At 40.9% G+C, this 14,584-nt stretch overlaps 1 protein-coding gene across 5 annotated transcripts in view; it reads left to right on the top strand.

Moving 5' to 3' along the window:
• Positions 1-4,314: 4,314 nt before the first annotated feature.
• Positions 4,315-14,584, top strand: part of KLC1 (kinesin light chain 1) — a gene marked incomplete at its 3' end in the record, with an annotated part of 45,215 nt that continues 34,945 nt past the window's right edge. For all 5 annotated transcript variants that reach the window (XM_080344950.1, XM_080344948.1, XM_080344949.1 and 2 more), the window contains exon 1: positions 4,315-4,617. The remainder of the gene's footprint in view (positions 4,618-14,584) is intronic.

Genomic DNA, 14,584 nt, shown 5'->3' with positions numbered 1-14,584 from the left:
TACAGAGTGAATATGGATAAGAGAGTCTTTCCAACTAAGAAGGTGCTCGTAATTAACTATCAGCTGAGTACAGAACGTGGAAGCAAGTAAGGAAAAAAGTTGCTTCATCTTTCAATGATGTGAGAAGGATGGCAGAAGGAACAGAAATTGCTGTTTAGACAGAGTAAGTATGTATTAGTGTGAGCATTCCGTCACAGAGATGGGAACCCACTCCTTGAATGTGAGGAGTAAACATACAAGTGTAATTATCACCATGAGGTATCTGCAATCCCTTAACCCATTGGGAAATTTGATGCTTAAATGGAGGATCTTGGAAAATACTGACAGTGTCTGTAACTTCATATAGCATAAAGTATTATAGTTTGTGCAACTCTTAGCTCCTTGATCGCTTATTACTTTGAAGATCACAGTGGAAACTAGGAATATAGCTGTGTTCCTGAAATTGTCTAGTATTTTTCTTTATGTCAGATTAATATTGACATGCAAATTCTCTAATAGTTTATAGTTTTCAAGTGGTTACTTTAACTGTATTACCTGAGGTTTTAAAGTCTGTTCATAATAGAACTGTTTTGAAACTAATTGAATGGGCTTCTTAAACCTTTCAGTATATTTTCGGCCTTAACAATAGCACAGGTCTGTAATAGCTGGGAGAGGAAAACAATTCTGGTTAGCAAAATGTTATGTCCAGCACAAGCATCCTGCTCTGTTTAAAAAGAGGAACATAAATAAACTAATGAAATGGCCTGTTAAGACTTGAATTAACACTGCATGCTTTATTTCCTTGTTATTTCTCTGTGAATAGAAAACGGCAGGGAAAAGCACGCTGGCTTTCATTTGTTCAGCTTTCTAGAAATCCTTGTGACTCTGAAAAAGGCGAATTCACTTCCATGTAAATATAGCTTATTGACTTGGGAAGCAGGATCATGATCAGTGCTTATTTTACTTAGACCTTTAATGCTATGCTCAACAGTGGGTTCAGGCATCTTGACTATGACAATGAGTCACGTCAAACAAAATACAGTCCTTTTACTCCAAAGTGCCTGAGCTCCCTGACCATAAGGTATTTCTGTGTGCAGTAATTGCACATATGCACAAAGGAGTTTGGCTAAAATTGTATCTTGGGCTATGTACTTGACAATTTTGATTCCTGAGCTCTGATTTTTTTATGGTTCCTGTTTTCCATAAAGGATGTTCTTATAGGAAATATAAAGTAAAAGCATTGGCAACTGTCAAGTGATTGTGATGAAAAGCCAGACAGGTTGCTGAATCTGGCCTTTCAATATTTATTATTGCCAGGATGCTTTTAAAGAGTACTTTAGTGGCAGCTGAAATTATTCCAATGTAGTGCTTTATTGTAGCCCATATTTATAAAATGAAGTCATAGACTTTATAGACTGTAGGATTAGATTTAAAAAACTTTTGTCTCTTTTGGAGGAAAGATCCTCTGAGCCAGGAGGATAAATGTTTTGAATAACAATGGTAAAATAAAATAACCCACAATTCTTAAATGAAGTAAACCTGAATTTCTTTGTAGAGCCTTGCTGTATTTGTGAACATCAGTCAAACCAAATCCTAGTTTATTGCTTGTGTTTCTCACACTGTTGCACCTCAAAATTTAAGAGCTTTGTGGGGCATTAGTTAAACTGTTTGCCTTTTTATTTCCTACTGTGAATTACAGACCTCCCTCCCTCTTTTGGGAGAGGAGGGAAATGGTTATAATGAGAATAAAGAATCCACTGTCATAAATAATGCTTTAGAATTTTGTTTTAATATCCACTTGGATGTTTGCAGAAAACCGTGGTGACCTTGTTGGTGGCAGAAGAAGAACATTCTAGAGACAGCATGTCTAGATCACTTCATTGTAAATGTAGGGCATATAGCTTAACTAGTTCCTTAAGAGAAGATGGAAATGTGGGCAGGAAACAGTTTTTGCTGCTAGATGAACGTGGATAATTCTTATGTAGATGGGACAGGAAAAACGAGATCCAAACGGAGAGGAACTCCTGTGATATTTCGAGTCGCACAGAAGCCTGAAGAAGAAGCACACTCACCAAGTATCTTCTGCATCTGCTCTTCTGCTGTGAGCCACCAACATCAGGGAGTAATAATGCACTTCAGTTCCACTGAGCTGATCAGCCTTCCTGCAGGAGGCAGCTTATAGTGTGTGTGCTGCTGATGTGGGAAATTGCCAGCATGCACAGACTTGATTAGCCAGCGTATTAGGAATCAGGGTCATAGCTGGAGCAGTTGCTTTGTTCAGAGATGCTCAGATCCCTCGGGTAAGCAGCTAATTGCAGGAAATCTTTTAAAGCAAATGTGTGATAGGAAGAAAGCAATGAATATTGTTTATTCAAAAGACAGGAGTGGTTCCTTTGAATCAGTTCTCTTGCATAATTATGTAATTAGGGCATGTTCTATTTTTAATTAAATCTCTTGAATATTCATGAAAATACTCTGAACCTGTGGACCAATTGGCATGACTCTTACTTTTAAAATGTAGTTTGCATAAAGGAATGCCCTTCAACCTTTTTTTTCCCTTTCATATTACTGTACAAACACATATTCCACATTATTATACATACTTAGCCTGTATTGCCTATCATAAGAAAATTATTATGGTAAACCATTAATACAAAATTGCCAGAGAAATGTTTTAAATGGAGATGAAGAACACAAGAAGCTGCTGCTTTGAAATACTAGTATCACAATTGTTTTTTGTTGGACAGCTTGACCTGTGTAAGGTATCGGTCACTGGTATTCAGAAAGTATATTAAGTTTCCTCAGCTTTTCAAATCCAACAGTGACTCTCTGTTCTTGCAGTCTGTATGCAATACATTTTCCCCCAACATTTTTTTCTTGTGTGTGTGCTTCTGTGACTCTTCCTGTTCTGCCTCTTTCACAACAGCCTTGGCTTTGATTCCTCTTCCATCTTCCTGCTGCTTAGGAGTCTTTCTCAGCCGACAACTATCCTCACATCTGCCATTTTGTAGACTTGCTCTATGTTGTATGTGAGGGCAAATAGATGTAAGCTCTGCTTTCCTTGTATATTTTAGATGTTAGCATTTAGGTGAGGCTGCACATTTTGATTTACCACTCTACTTCCATATGTTTCCATTAGCTTAGGATTCACACCTTATACATACTGCAGGAGTTGCACAGGCAGTTGAACTGGGTGGTTGTATGTCCCTTCCAATGGAACTATCCTATTCTATGTGGAGCTCAGGTGATGATGCACCAGATGTTAATTCTTTCATAAAGTTAGGCTGTCACTGTTCCCTCATTTTTTCCAAAATACATTTTACTGCTTTGCTATTTTTTTTTTTCCATCTCGGACCTCAGTTCCTTCCATCTTTCATTTCTGGGCTTAACTTCTACCTCAGGGAACATAATGCAACATGAAGAAAACACTGTGACCATTCCTTCTCTAGTGAGAACAGGAATTAAATTGGAATCTGAAAACAAATAGTTCTTGTGTCAAGTGCCACTGAGTTCTCATGTAAGACTTGTTGTGTCTATACTGTAGGAGAGGAAGGATCAAGACTTGTGTCTATACTGTAGGAGAGGAAGGATCTTTTGCTTAAGTTCAGTGTGGAACAAAGACAAGGCCATTGAAATATATTAACATCACATAATTAGCCCTACGGGGGGACCACAGAATTTGTTCCCCAGCTCAGTTTCCCGTGTGACTCGCACCACGGTGCGCTGCAGAGCTGTTCACGCGTTCGTCCCAAAGCTGTTTGATGGAGACGGAAGCCTCAGCTTTACCGTTCCTGCCGGCATCCTGAACACAACCCCCAACTTCCCAGGACGCTCAGAACAACCAGCACAAAAAGCACCTGAGCAGTGCCCACTCTGCAGCAAAACCAGCTCAGTGTCACCGGAGGGTTGTTGCGGACACGCCGGGACGCGCACCTCGGGCGGACCAGGGCTGGGCTCGGCGCGGCCTCCGCCCGTCCCCGCGGCAGCCTCGGGGATGTCACCGTGCGGCCGCGCACCTGCACCCCTCACAACCTGCACCCCTCACAGCCTCCACCGGCACTGCTCCTGTCCCGCCCGCGGGCCCGGCGCTCCCACGCACAGGGCTGAGGGGAGGAGGGGGCGGCGGGACCGGGGCCGCTCGGTCGCGCCCTCCCCTCACAGGGAGCGATAACGTCATGCGTGGGGGGGCGGTGGGACAGAAGGGCGCGCGCGGCCTTGTGGGAGAAGACGGGGCGGCCGCCATGTTGGGCGGGGCGGCGGGTGGGAGGGAGGGGAGCGCGGGGCGGGCGCAGAGGCGGCAGCGGCAGCGGCAGCCGGGGCGGTGGTTGTGGTGGCGGCTGCCGGCAGCTGTCAGCGCCCGCTGCTCGGGGGCCGGGCCGCACGCCGACCGCCGGGCCGGGCTGGGCCTGTCAGCGCCTCGGGAGAGGCACTGAAAGCGCTGCGGTGCCCGCCCGCATCCTTCCTTCCCTCTCTCCCCTCACCCCCACAAAAAAAAATCCCCTTTTCCTTCCTCCCTTCCGCCCGCCCATCGCTGACATCCTCCTCCGGCCGCCTCCCCGCTCCCCCCGCCCTGGGCTGCGCGGCCCCCGCCGCCTCAGCGAGAGCTGCGCACATCGGCCGAGCCTGCAGCACCGAGCGGTGAGCGGGGGGCCCGCCCGGGCACGGGAGGGGCCGATGTTTAATTGTATTTCTTTTTATCCGCCGTTATGCAAACAACAAAAAGCCGCGCGGGCCGGCTGGTCCCTCCGCAGCGCCGCTGACAGCCGGTCCCTCCGTGCGCGGAGGGGTGGGGATTTTTTTTGGGGCGGGGGGAGGGGGAGCGAGGATGGTTTTCGATATTTCGTGTGGAGCTCTGTCAGTTCCTCTCAGCGCTGGGATGCGGGAAGGAGGGACCCCCCGGGGGGGTGGGGGATCCTCTCGGCTTTGTCCCCTTCTCCTCTCCGGGCTCCCTTGGGTGCTGCGGTCGGGCCGGGCGCCGCCCAGGGAGGGGCCGCGGGCAGAGCGGGGGGTGCGGGCATCGCCCCTCCCGCGGGTCCGCTCCGCGCCCCGGGCCCTTTGTGTTTACTTCTCGTCCTTAGCTGAGGGGGGTTATTCTGCTGCCGATTCGGAAATGCTGAAAGAAGAGGCGGGGGCGGCTCGTTTCTTGGGTTTTGTAAATAAGTGACCGGATTTATATATTGTAGGTCACCCACCATGCAGTAGTCGGGGGGTGTTTGTAGACTTCGGTCTTGGCCACATTTCTGCACTCCTAAAATAAGGAAGAAAAGCATTTGTTAGGAACATGTTATTCGAGCAAAATGACATGAATACATAACTGACTTGATAACTGTATCTTTAGGGCAGAGATTAATTAGAAAGGCACTTTAACATCTTGCTTATTCTGGCTTCGTGTTTCTAATATTTTTAGGTAACGAGATGCCTGATTTGTAGATGTGTCTGTAATCACAAAAAGGAACTTCTTGACTCCTTATTGAATTCTGTATTCTAAGTGTATTGAAGCAAATTTTAATGACCAAAGCAACATCACCTAGTGTAATGCTACTGCATGGTTTTTTGAAGGCTACTAAATCCATAATGGTGCTCTTACTGTCTTCCCCCCCCGCCCCGTTAATGATTTCCATTAGTGTATATTATTTCAAAGCAGCAGCAGTTCTGCTCATGGAATCAGAAAATAAAAACAGCTAGAGAAAAGTGAAAGTTTGGTTTTGTAGTTTGCTTGAAACAGCCAAATGGTGAGCAAACGTCATTCATGATATAAAACACTTTTACAGTTACACATAAAAATACATAAAATGAAGACTATTAAAATCGAGCGTTCTCGCAATTGGCAGAAGGTTTAGTAACAATTACTATGGGAAGAAATTATCTTTCTCACTTCCACTTCTGTATTTGCACTGAAATAGGAAATCTATGCCCAAAGGGAAGCTAAAAAGGAACCTTCGAGATTTAGACAGCTTAGCATTTTAATTAAAACACTAACCCCCCCCTACCCTCCCCCCCCCCCCCCCCCCCCCAACTAAAACCAGCACATTTTTAAATGCACAATTGATTTCAAACTCTTTCGGAAAATAGCTTTATTTTAATTGATTATGAATTCCAAACCTTCAGCGAAACGTGATAGGGGATGTTATAACCCTAGGATTACAGATACAATTGAAAGTAACACATTCAGCATTTACTGGCAACAGAGAGAAAGCTGATCCATCTGGTGATTCTGAGCAGAAGACCTTGAACAATTATCTTTGTGAAGACATGGTTTAAGAGAACCTTTTTGTTACATTACAACAGATATGGAGAACTCTAACAGTTCCATTTAAATATGCATTTTATATAATGCAGAACCAGGTGGGTAAATGGGGGGGATTTATCAGTTCCTGAAACTCACACAACAATGCAGTATCACTTCTGCATCATGTTGCAGTTAAAGTTTGGCAACCTTTCTGTTTCCGAAGGAGGATGATGGAATCCGGTTTTGAGAAATTCCAATGGCAATTCGAGCTTGGATTCCCTTCTCCTTCTAATCAGAGAAGACGTGCTATTTTATGTAATTTTAAAAAAGACAATAAAGTTAACCCCAAAGGTTACTGCTTATCAAATTACTATAATATGCTAACAGTGCCTTATTAATGGACACTGATTTTTAAAATGGTCTGTGTTTGACAGACGAGGAATTGCATACAAAATTGCAAATCAAGTTTGTAGGAGTCCAGAATATGATCTGAATGTTTTAGACATACAAGAATCAAAATAATACTGGACAGACACTTAAGGTATGAGAGCAATTGCTGCTTCCTCTTTATGAAGAACTTACCATGCTGTTGCCAGGAAAACCTTACTTGTGTGCTGCTGTTTTGCAGTATATCTGTATACATGTATCTGTTTATGTATACATACATACCTTCATATATCTCATATTTAATTGGGAGTTTGAGGAAATATTATAGCCTCTTAGTTAGTTCTGAGCCCATCTAATGCAGCTCCTATTTCTCTTGAGACGTGGGCTTGTGCAATTGCACTTTCATCTCTTCCTCTGTTTGGCTTCTCTGGCAGACGTGCAGTAGGATTTATTCTGGGATTAATAGCATCTCTTCAGATGCATAGCTCATGATTATTTTAAAACTTAATTAGGTGTACAAATATTTCTTTAAAATAATGTTTTTATAAGAGGAGTGGAAAATAAGGATATTTGTGTAAATTCATAAATAAGCAAAATATACTTATGTATTTAATGTTGAAGGGCATAATAGCAGACAGTGATGGGGACAAACGTGCTGGACCTGTTTAGATAAACATCTCTTGTCATCTGTCTGCCTCCTGAGTGATGGTCAGTATGACACAACCGTTGTAAAAATGGACCAATTCCATCATCATTGCAATGAAGTGGCTAGTTACAGGCTTTTCTCTTAATTTAGCCTGCATAGTATTTTGTTTCCAAAGCATTTTTAATTGCTGTATAACAACATAATATTTACCTTGACCAAGGTTTATGAAAATGTTTATTTTCAATGTAAACTATTTAAAACAAACAAACAGAAAACCAAAAGCATTATACCTGTGATGTCTAATAGATGCTTCATGAAAACCAAGTAGCAGTTAAAGACAGATTGTTCATTCTAAAAAGAAACTTTTTTTGACTTCAAAATAGAACTGGATGTAATATTCTGAGTCACAGTCGGCTTCAGATATTTTTGAGGTATTAAGGCTATCTCAGTAATTTCTTTAGTGAAACATTTTCCTTTCTGAAACCAGGCTGTAGAAATAAGTGTGGTTCCTTTGAAAAATTGCTTAATAAATGCCTGACCAGAAAAAGGTGCGCTTATGCTCATCTAGATTTGCTGAGATGCTTTTGTTGTCTTCATTTTATGGGACTTAAATGGGGCACTTTATTAGAGGGTCAGAGCCAGAATTACAGATATCTTAAGTGAAGGAGGAATGATTTTCATAGGGTTTTTGTGTGAGGTGTTTTGCAGGCATTGGGCATAAGATGACACTGTACTTTTGTGCGAGACAATTGATATATTTAATGACAGACCACAGTGAATAAGGCAGGCATGAGGACTGAGGATGCGTGCTTCCAGTGCCCAAAATATATTTGGGAATGTGAACAAAAGAGTTGTTCTCAGAGAGTGAACACTAAAGCACAGTTAACACTAGGTATGCTAATTTTTTCTAATACATAAAGAAAATGAATGTCTGATACTTGATAGTTTCTTCTGATTCAGTCAGCTATGAAAACAGGTGCAAGTAATAGTATCTGTATGTTGATTTAATCACAGTTTCTTTCAATCCAGCTTATCTCCTATGGACTCTGCTAGTTAACTCTCTATAATGCAATCGGAAACAATCTTTACTCTGGAAGCTGTGTTTTGATATGCACGTAGAATGAAAATGAATTTATTTTGTCAATTATTATTGGTCATCTTTCTTGCTCAAAATTAGGAAGCATGGGATAATGCCATCTTCTATTCCAAATATGCTTTCCCTATGTCTACTTAAATGTTTCTCAATATTAAGTCTTGCTTATATGTAAAAGCAGTAAAATGTCTTTTGCAGGTAGACTTAAAAGGAAGCAGTTTCCTATTTTGGTTGTTTTGTAAATATGTGCCATAGAACCTATTCAATGTATTAAGATTGTGTTTCTGGGATTATATCAGAACTGTAGCTAATATTATTAACTATTATTAATTTTAAAGTTAATAGAGCCAAGGATGTAACCAGTCTACTCAGGAGTGCTGGCTTCCTTCTGTATCAGAAGGGTTGGGCTGGTGGTTAATTATGCTCTACGTACTATGGGATGATAACCCTGTATTTGTTTGTATGCACCCCAGAAAAACTTCTGAAAAATTAACTTTGCACTAATTAACATTCAGAAGGTCAAGAAATATCTGAAGTTAAGTTGAACTTTTTGGTACTGCCTAAATGTGCTTTTCTTATACTGTGTGGTTTATATGTATTTCAGGAAACGAAGTTGTATCTAAAAATCAGTCCTTTTAAAGGACAATGCTTATGCTTTTTGGATTTATCAGATAACTGTATATTTTAATTCTTAGTATTTTGCGTTACATACAAACACTGATGTTAAATTCGTAAACCGTTTCTTAAATCCTGTGCTCCTATCCCTTTTGGCAGCATATTACTACTAATATTTCGTAGTGTTATAATATTGTGCTTTGTCTGGAGGCAGCACAAGTAGTTATATGTTAACAAAAAATTAAGATGACTTGCAATGTGCTATAGTTTGTACATGTGTGCCATTCCACAGTGCAGAGGGCAGTGTTTTTAAACTTTTTAAGGGATGGCAGTATCTGCATTCCTGCAATATGTCGTGAGTTTGCTCCTCCAGCTGTAAGTAGGTGAATGATCTGCAAAGCCTGTCATACAGATTTACCAGCTAGCAGGGGAGGAGGGGAGTTCTGTGTTGGAGGTGGTTCTGCCTTTCTTTTTTCCCCTGAATATTATGTTTGAGTGCTTTTATGGGTGTACCTTTATCAAACAGTGTAGGAAAGTCACAGCTGTATCTTTCTCTTCCAGTTTGAGCAGCTTCCCTTGCAGAGAGATGCTGTTGCTCCCTCATCCCTCTTCTATTTGCCACGAGTGGATTTTACTGTACCCTCACCTTTAACATTTCATTTGTTCCTGTGCTAACACTGGGTGTTCCTCCCTGCCCCACCATCGACCCATCCATCATATTTAGTGTGTTTAGAGGGAGAAGGTTTGAGATAGGAGGAGGACAGCAACCTCCTAAAATGTTTCTGCTGACAGAATGGGAATATCTAATCAATCTCTAAGCATATATTTGAAGTTTTCTTCAGTCTCAGTGCTGATTTATGTAGTACCATGCTTCTACCACATGTTCCATGTTCTCATTCTGTTAAGACAGTTTGCTGCATGACAGCATGGTGAAATGGGTCTATTTTGGCTGTGTTTGTGTCCTAGGCCTTTTCTATCCCCTCACCTGTGACTGAAAAATAATCCAGTAAAAGGTATATATTTTTAGTTTGATTTGTTATGGACAGGAGTGCTTGTGCTGTCATAACGGAGGCTGTGAGTGCAATGTATGGCTCCATAAGAAGCATCACCAGGTTATTATCTCTAACCACAGCCTTAGTGAGTGAATATTCGTGGTCTTGTATTTGCAGGAAGCCAGACCAGATGATTTGATGGCCATTTCTGTCTCTAAATTCCTCTGTACATAGAAAGCAGTAGTATGTGGAAGATACGAGAATGTACTGTTGTTTGGATTTACCATTTCCCTGGATGTAGTCCAGTTGCATTCAGTATAATGAATATTGCTTTGCTGAAATACAGAGGTGACATGGAGTACAGAGTCATGGTGATGCCAGCACACATGGTAGTGACCTGGAGGTATGAATGAATGAATCCTCAGGAAGATAAATTGATTTTGAGGAGTGGTATATATCGTGAAGGTTTGGTGTGTGAACCTGATCACTATGCCTTCTGCAAGGCAGAATTGCATTGATCGGAGAGGATGACATAAAACGGCTCCATAGAATTCTGGTCTGGGAGTGTTCTAGAGTGTAGAGTGCTGGTGCTTAGTAGACATTCCTGGGGGCTTGAGAAATAGTGCAGAGGTGGCAGGTAATGTTTTGGTTTGGTACTGATAGATGTCTTAGCAAGATGTCCTCATTTTTCAGAGATCTGTTATCAATCCTATATCTTTTGAAAAGGCAGGAGGCACCACAGGGTGACTTTGACTCAGTGTCCCAGTAATTTGCTGTTACTTAATTGTATCTCCTTTCTATTGTTCAGAAAAGAGATAAAGGCAGATTAAGGATTCCAATTAGTCTGCTTTTAAATCTTCCTTATTCAGTTAGTATCAATTTCACAGTATTTTAAAGTTCAGATTGTATGCTGCATGTTGATTTTTAGAGCAGACGTAAAATATTGCTGTTAGAATATATTGTTTAACTTAGAAAAATTTTCCAAGGTTCTCAACATTTGTCTCAACAAATGGCCTGGAAAATGGCCTGGAAATATGCTTGTTGACTTTTTTTTTCTTTTTTTTTTTTTTTTCTTTTTCTCTTTTCCTCTTTCTCAGCCTGTAGTCTGCACGTGGAGCAATACTTGCAAGTGTTTTATATGTTGCTTTTAATGGGACAGTTGTTTTAGGAAGTGGTTGTTCTGCCATCCTCAGTAGCAGAATGCTTTCAAACCAGATTTATCCAAGTGAGATGGTTTAAAAATAGTATTAAAAATGTAACTTTTTTACTTCTTTTGTGTCTGTTTTCCAGTTAATGTGTGCTCTTGTGCTGTGTCAGCCCCCTAGAAGAGTGGTGCACTGCAGCAGGATGGTGGGAACCATCACGCCAGTGTTGTTACCACAGCCAGTATTTCAAGGAGTCCCAAACGAGCACCTGGTGCACAGCACCAGCTCAGATAAATCGTGAATGTGACAGATCACTGGAGAGGGGGCTGAAAGTGTGGTTTGATCCTCAGGTGTGAGTGCACAGAATGGTAAGGTGCCTTTGTCAAAGGCTGGGCTAGGGCTTACTGTACTGCTCCATACTTCCTGGCCCTGTGGAGTTCAGACCATCTGAGTAAGCCCTGCAGATTATCAAGTACTTAACAAGGGAATTATTTCCAACCTTACAGCAAAATCAGCTCTCTGCTGTAGTAGGTAAGAAATGGTGAAAGATAGGAGGCTGTTTTTCTAGGCAATTGCATCATTTGCTAGGCTTTCTATGAAGTAAAATTTGTAAGGTGTAAAAAACAATTAGTTTATTCGAAAATTGGTATTTGCCATGGAAAGTATAATTTTTTATGTCATGTTGAATGGGGTAGAACAATTATCTGAACAATTAAATTGTGCTGCTCTCTTTCTGTAGTTATTTTGGAAGAATTAGGTTGGTTGTTTTTTGAGTTTGTTCGTTTGTTTCTTTTTTAAATGGAAGGATAAGTGGAGGGAGACTGTTTTCCCTAGAGCTTGAAGGGAGAGTCTGTACAGTTTGTGCATCTTAATGTAAAGTATTAGTTTCAAAAATAGATTTAAGAATTTGTTAAACCTAAAGGCTAGTGTGTGCTGAAGCAGTATGAGTGGATATTCCTTTTATGTCTGCAGAAAAAATAGCTGGTTTTCTCATTTTGGTTCAAATAACCCTTCTCTTCAGTGTCCTCAAACGTGCAAGAGCAACATGATCTGTACTCACAGCAAATTGTCAGCAAAACTTCCCACATAGATCCATTAATATGAAGCAAGATGTGGCCTTCTCGGCCCTTCCTGCATGCATTTTTTTAATGGTTATAGGTATGCCATAAAAAGTAGATTTGGTTAAGATTATGGTCTGATGTTAGTAAGTGGAAGCTGATGGGGTTTTTAATGTATTATGGAAGTCTGATTTGATGGAAACATTCCTGTGTTTTTACCTAAGTGCTATTTAAAGTTAAGATGAATAGATAACATAAATGGTGCTTACATTGATTAGTCAATAAAGTAGTTCTTGTCCAAAAATAACAATGCAAAGTGAAAGAACTAGAGTCAAGCTCAAAAAATCTTTTGTCTGCACTATTGATAACCTAAAATTGCAAGACAAGTAACTTTGAAAACACTTTCATGTTGCTGGCCTCTCTGTTCTAGTCTTGGAGACACTCACCAGCTAGAACCAGTCTGTTAAAAATGTCTTCTCAAGATGCACTGACGACACGGTTGCACAGGTTGGCAGGTCCATGAAGAGCCTAGTGCCCTTTCCATACAGAAATAAATGTAGATTCCTGCAATATTAGGGTAAAAATTGGAGTTTGATAGTGATGATGGATTTATAACTCAAACTATCTTGACTGTATTTCTTCGAAAATACAGTCAAAATTTCCTTTCAATCTGTTTAAGGTAGGTAATTTATGAAGCATATATTTGCAACTACAAAATACTAAACTACAACACAATTTTTTTTTAATAATTACCCTTGATTTTTCTTGTTGTATCTTTGATTCTTGTGACAAGCTTTTTTAATAACTAAGGGTAAATAGAATGACTTTTTAAATGATTCAACTTCTGATTCATTTATGTATGTTTATTCTGTCTTTATGTAACTGCTCTTAAGACAGTCATGATCATTTTGCTAAAATGATCCAGTGAGGTGGGCTTTGTGGTCATAAGCACAACACAAATCCTGTGTGGCCCAGAGGCCCAGACTGGAATGTTGTGTCAGTGTTTTATTGAGTAGGCAAAATGCTCTGCTCTCTTGATGTCCATTGGTGTAGCTTGGAAGTGTTTATTCATGCTCACAAGAAACTAAGGAAGTGCCAGCTTTGAAGAACATCAACAGACGCTGTTTACTGTTGACACAGCAGTAGTACAAAAAAGAGACAACTCCCTGGCTCCAAAGGGTAGGAGACTTTGAGATTCGCAGTCTGTCTGCAGAAATTGTATGGGCGTAACTAAAATTAACAAATTGGTGGTAGAGCTCTTTGCCCAAGACTGCTAAACAGCGGGACAGGTTTTTGTATTCGGTTTTGTTATTCTGGAAAAAAATGGGGTTTTGATCTTGCCACAGGTCTGTGGATATTGAATAAGTATGTTGTTTCAGATTTTAGAGTAAGGAAGGTATGTATGACCAATCTGCAACAGATTATAGTAACCTTGATTAGCAAAGAGTTAGCAGGTGTGTACCCTCTTGAAAGAACAGCTTTTAGTGTAGTTCCTCTGGGCTCCTGACTGGGCCTGCTAAACCGCCTTAGACACATGCCTGTCAGATTTCTCTTGCACTTGCTTTGGCTTTGACAAAGAGTAATCTTTGATGTGATAACAAATGCATAGAAGGATCTTTTTTCTGTCCAGCTTCATTTGAAACCTGAGATGTTAGAAGGGATTGGGAATGCATACAGAGAATGCATTTTTCTCTTAACCTCCTTATGATACGTGCAGACTGATTGTAGGATCTAAACGGGTGCCACTTTTCAGAGGAAGAATAATCCATCGTGATTTTAGGATATGTCACTATTCTGTGTTTTAACTGCTATCTATTTTTGGTACTTCAGAAAGGTAAAGTGTAGTGTGTGAGATATGCCAGAAAGAGGATACTTTCGCTTGATTGCTTTTACACAAATAATGGGGGTAGACATGGTACTGTGGCAGGGGCCGGGGCGGGGGGGGGGGGGGGGGGGGGGGCAGGTGTATCGTCTGAGGGTCTCTGTCTGCTGCAGCATGTGAGCAGGAGGAGCAAGGTGGGATTTGGCCATGGTCTGCAGCGTTATGGAATTCCAGATACGATTGAATCTAAAAGAGATTTTGGGAATAGATTGGCAGGTCATCTGGATTGTCTGCAGTTAAGAAGATACAGATTTGACTGTACTGTGATAATTGAAACACTAGCTCGTAGCTGGTGTTTCTGCAATGGAGTAATATCAAGGGATTAACACCATAATAACCTTTTCTTTAAAAAGGAAGAATGATCTGTGCAGTTACAGGATGCTTTTATGCCTCTGAATACTCTTGTACTGTATAAGGAATTTTTACTGAATTAACTGTTTCAGCAGGAGGTCATGACTTTAATGAAAGTATTTTGCTTGCTACAAAAGAAGAAAGGCTGAAATTACTCTGAAGGTTTTTTTGTCACTTATCCTTGAAATGTGCAAAAGTATTTATTTC

Source organism: Nesoenas mayeri (genome assembly GCF_963082525.1).
Source record: "Nesoenas mayeri genome assembly, chromosome: 5".
Classification (NCBI taxonomy): Eukaryota; Metazoa; Chordata; class Aves; order Columbiformes; family Columbidae; genus Nesoenas; species Nesoenas mayeri.
This window is presented reverse-complemented; position numbering and strand designations above follow the sequence as displayed.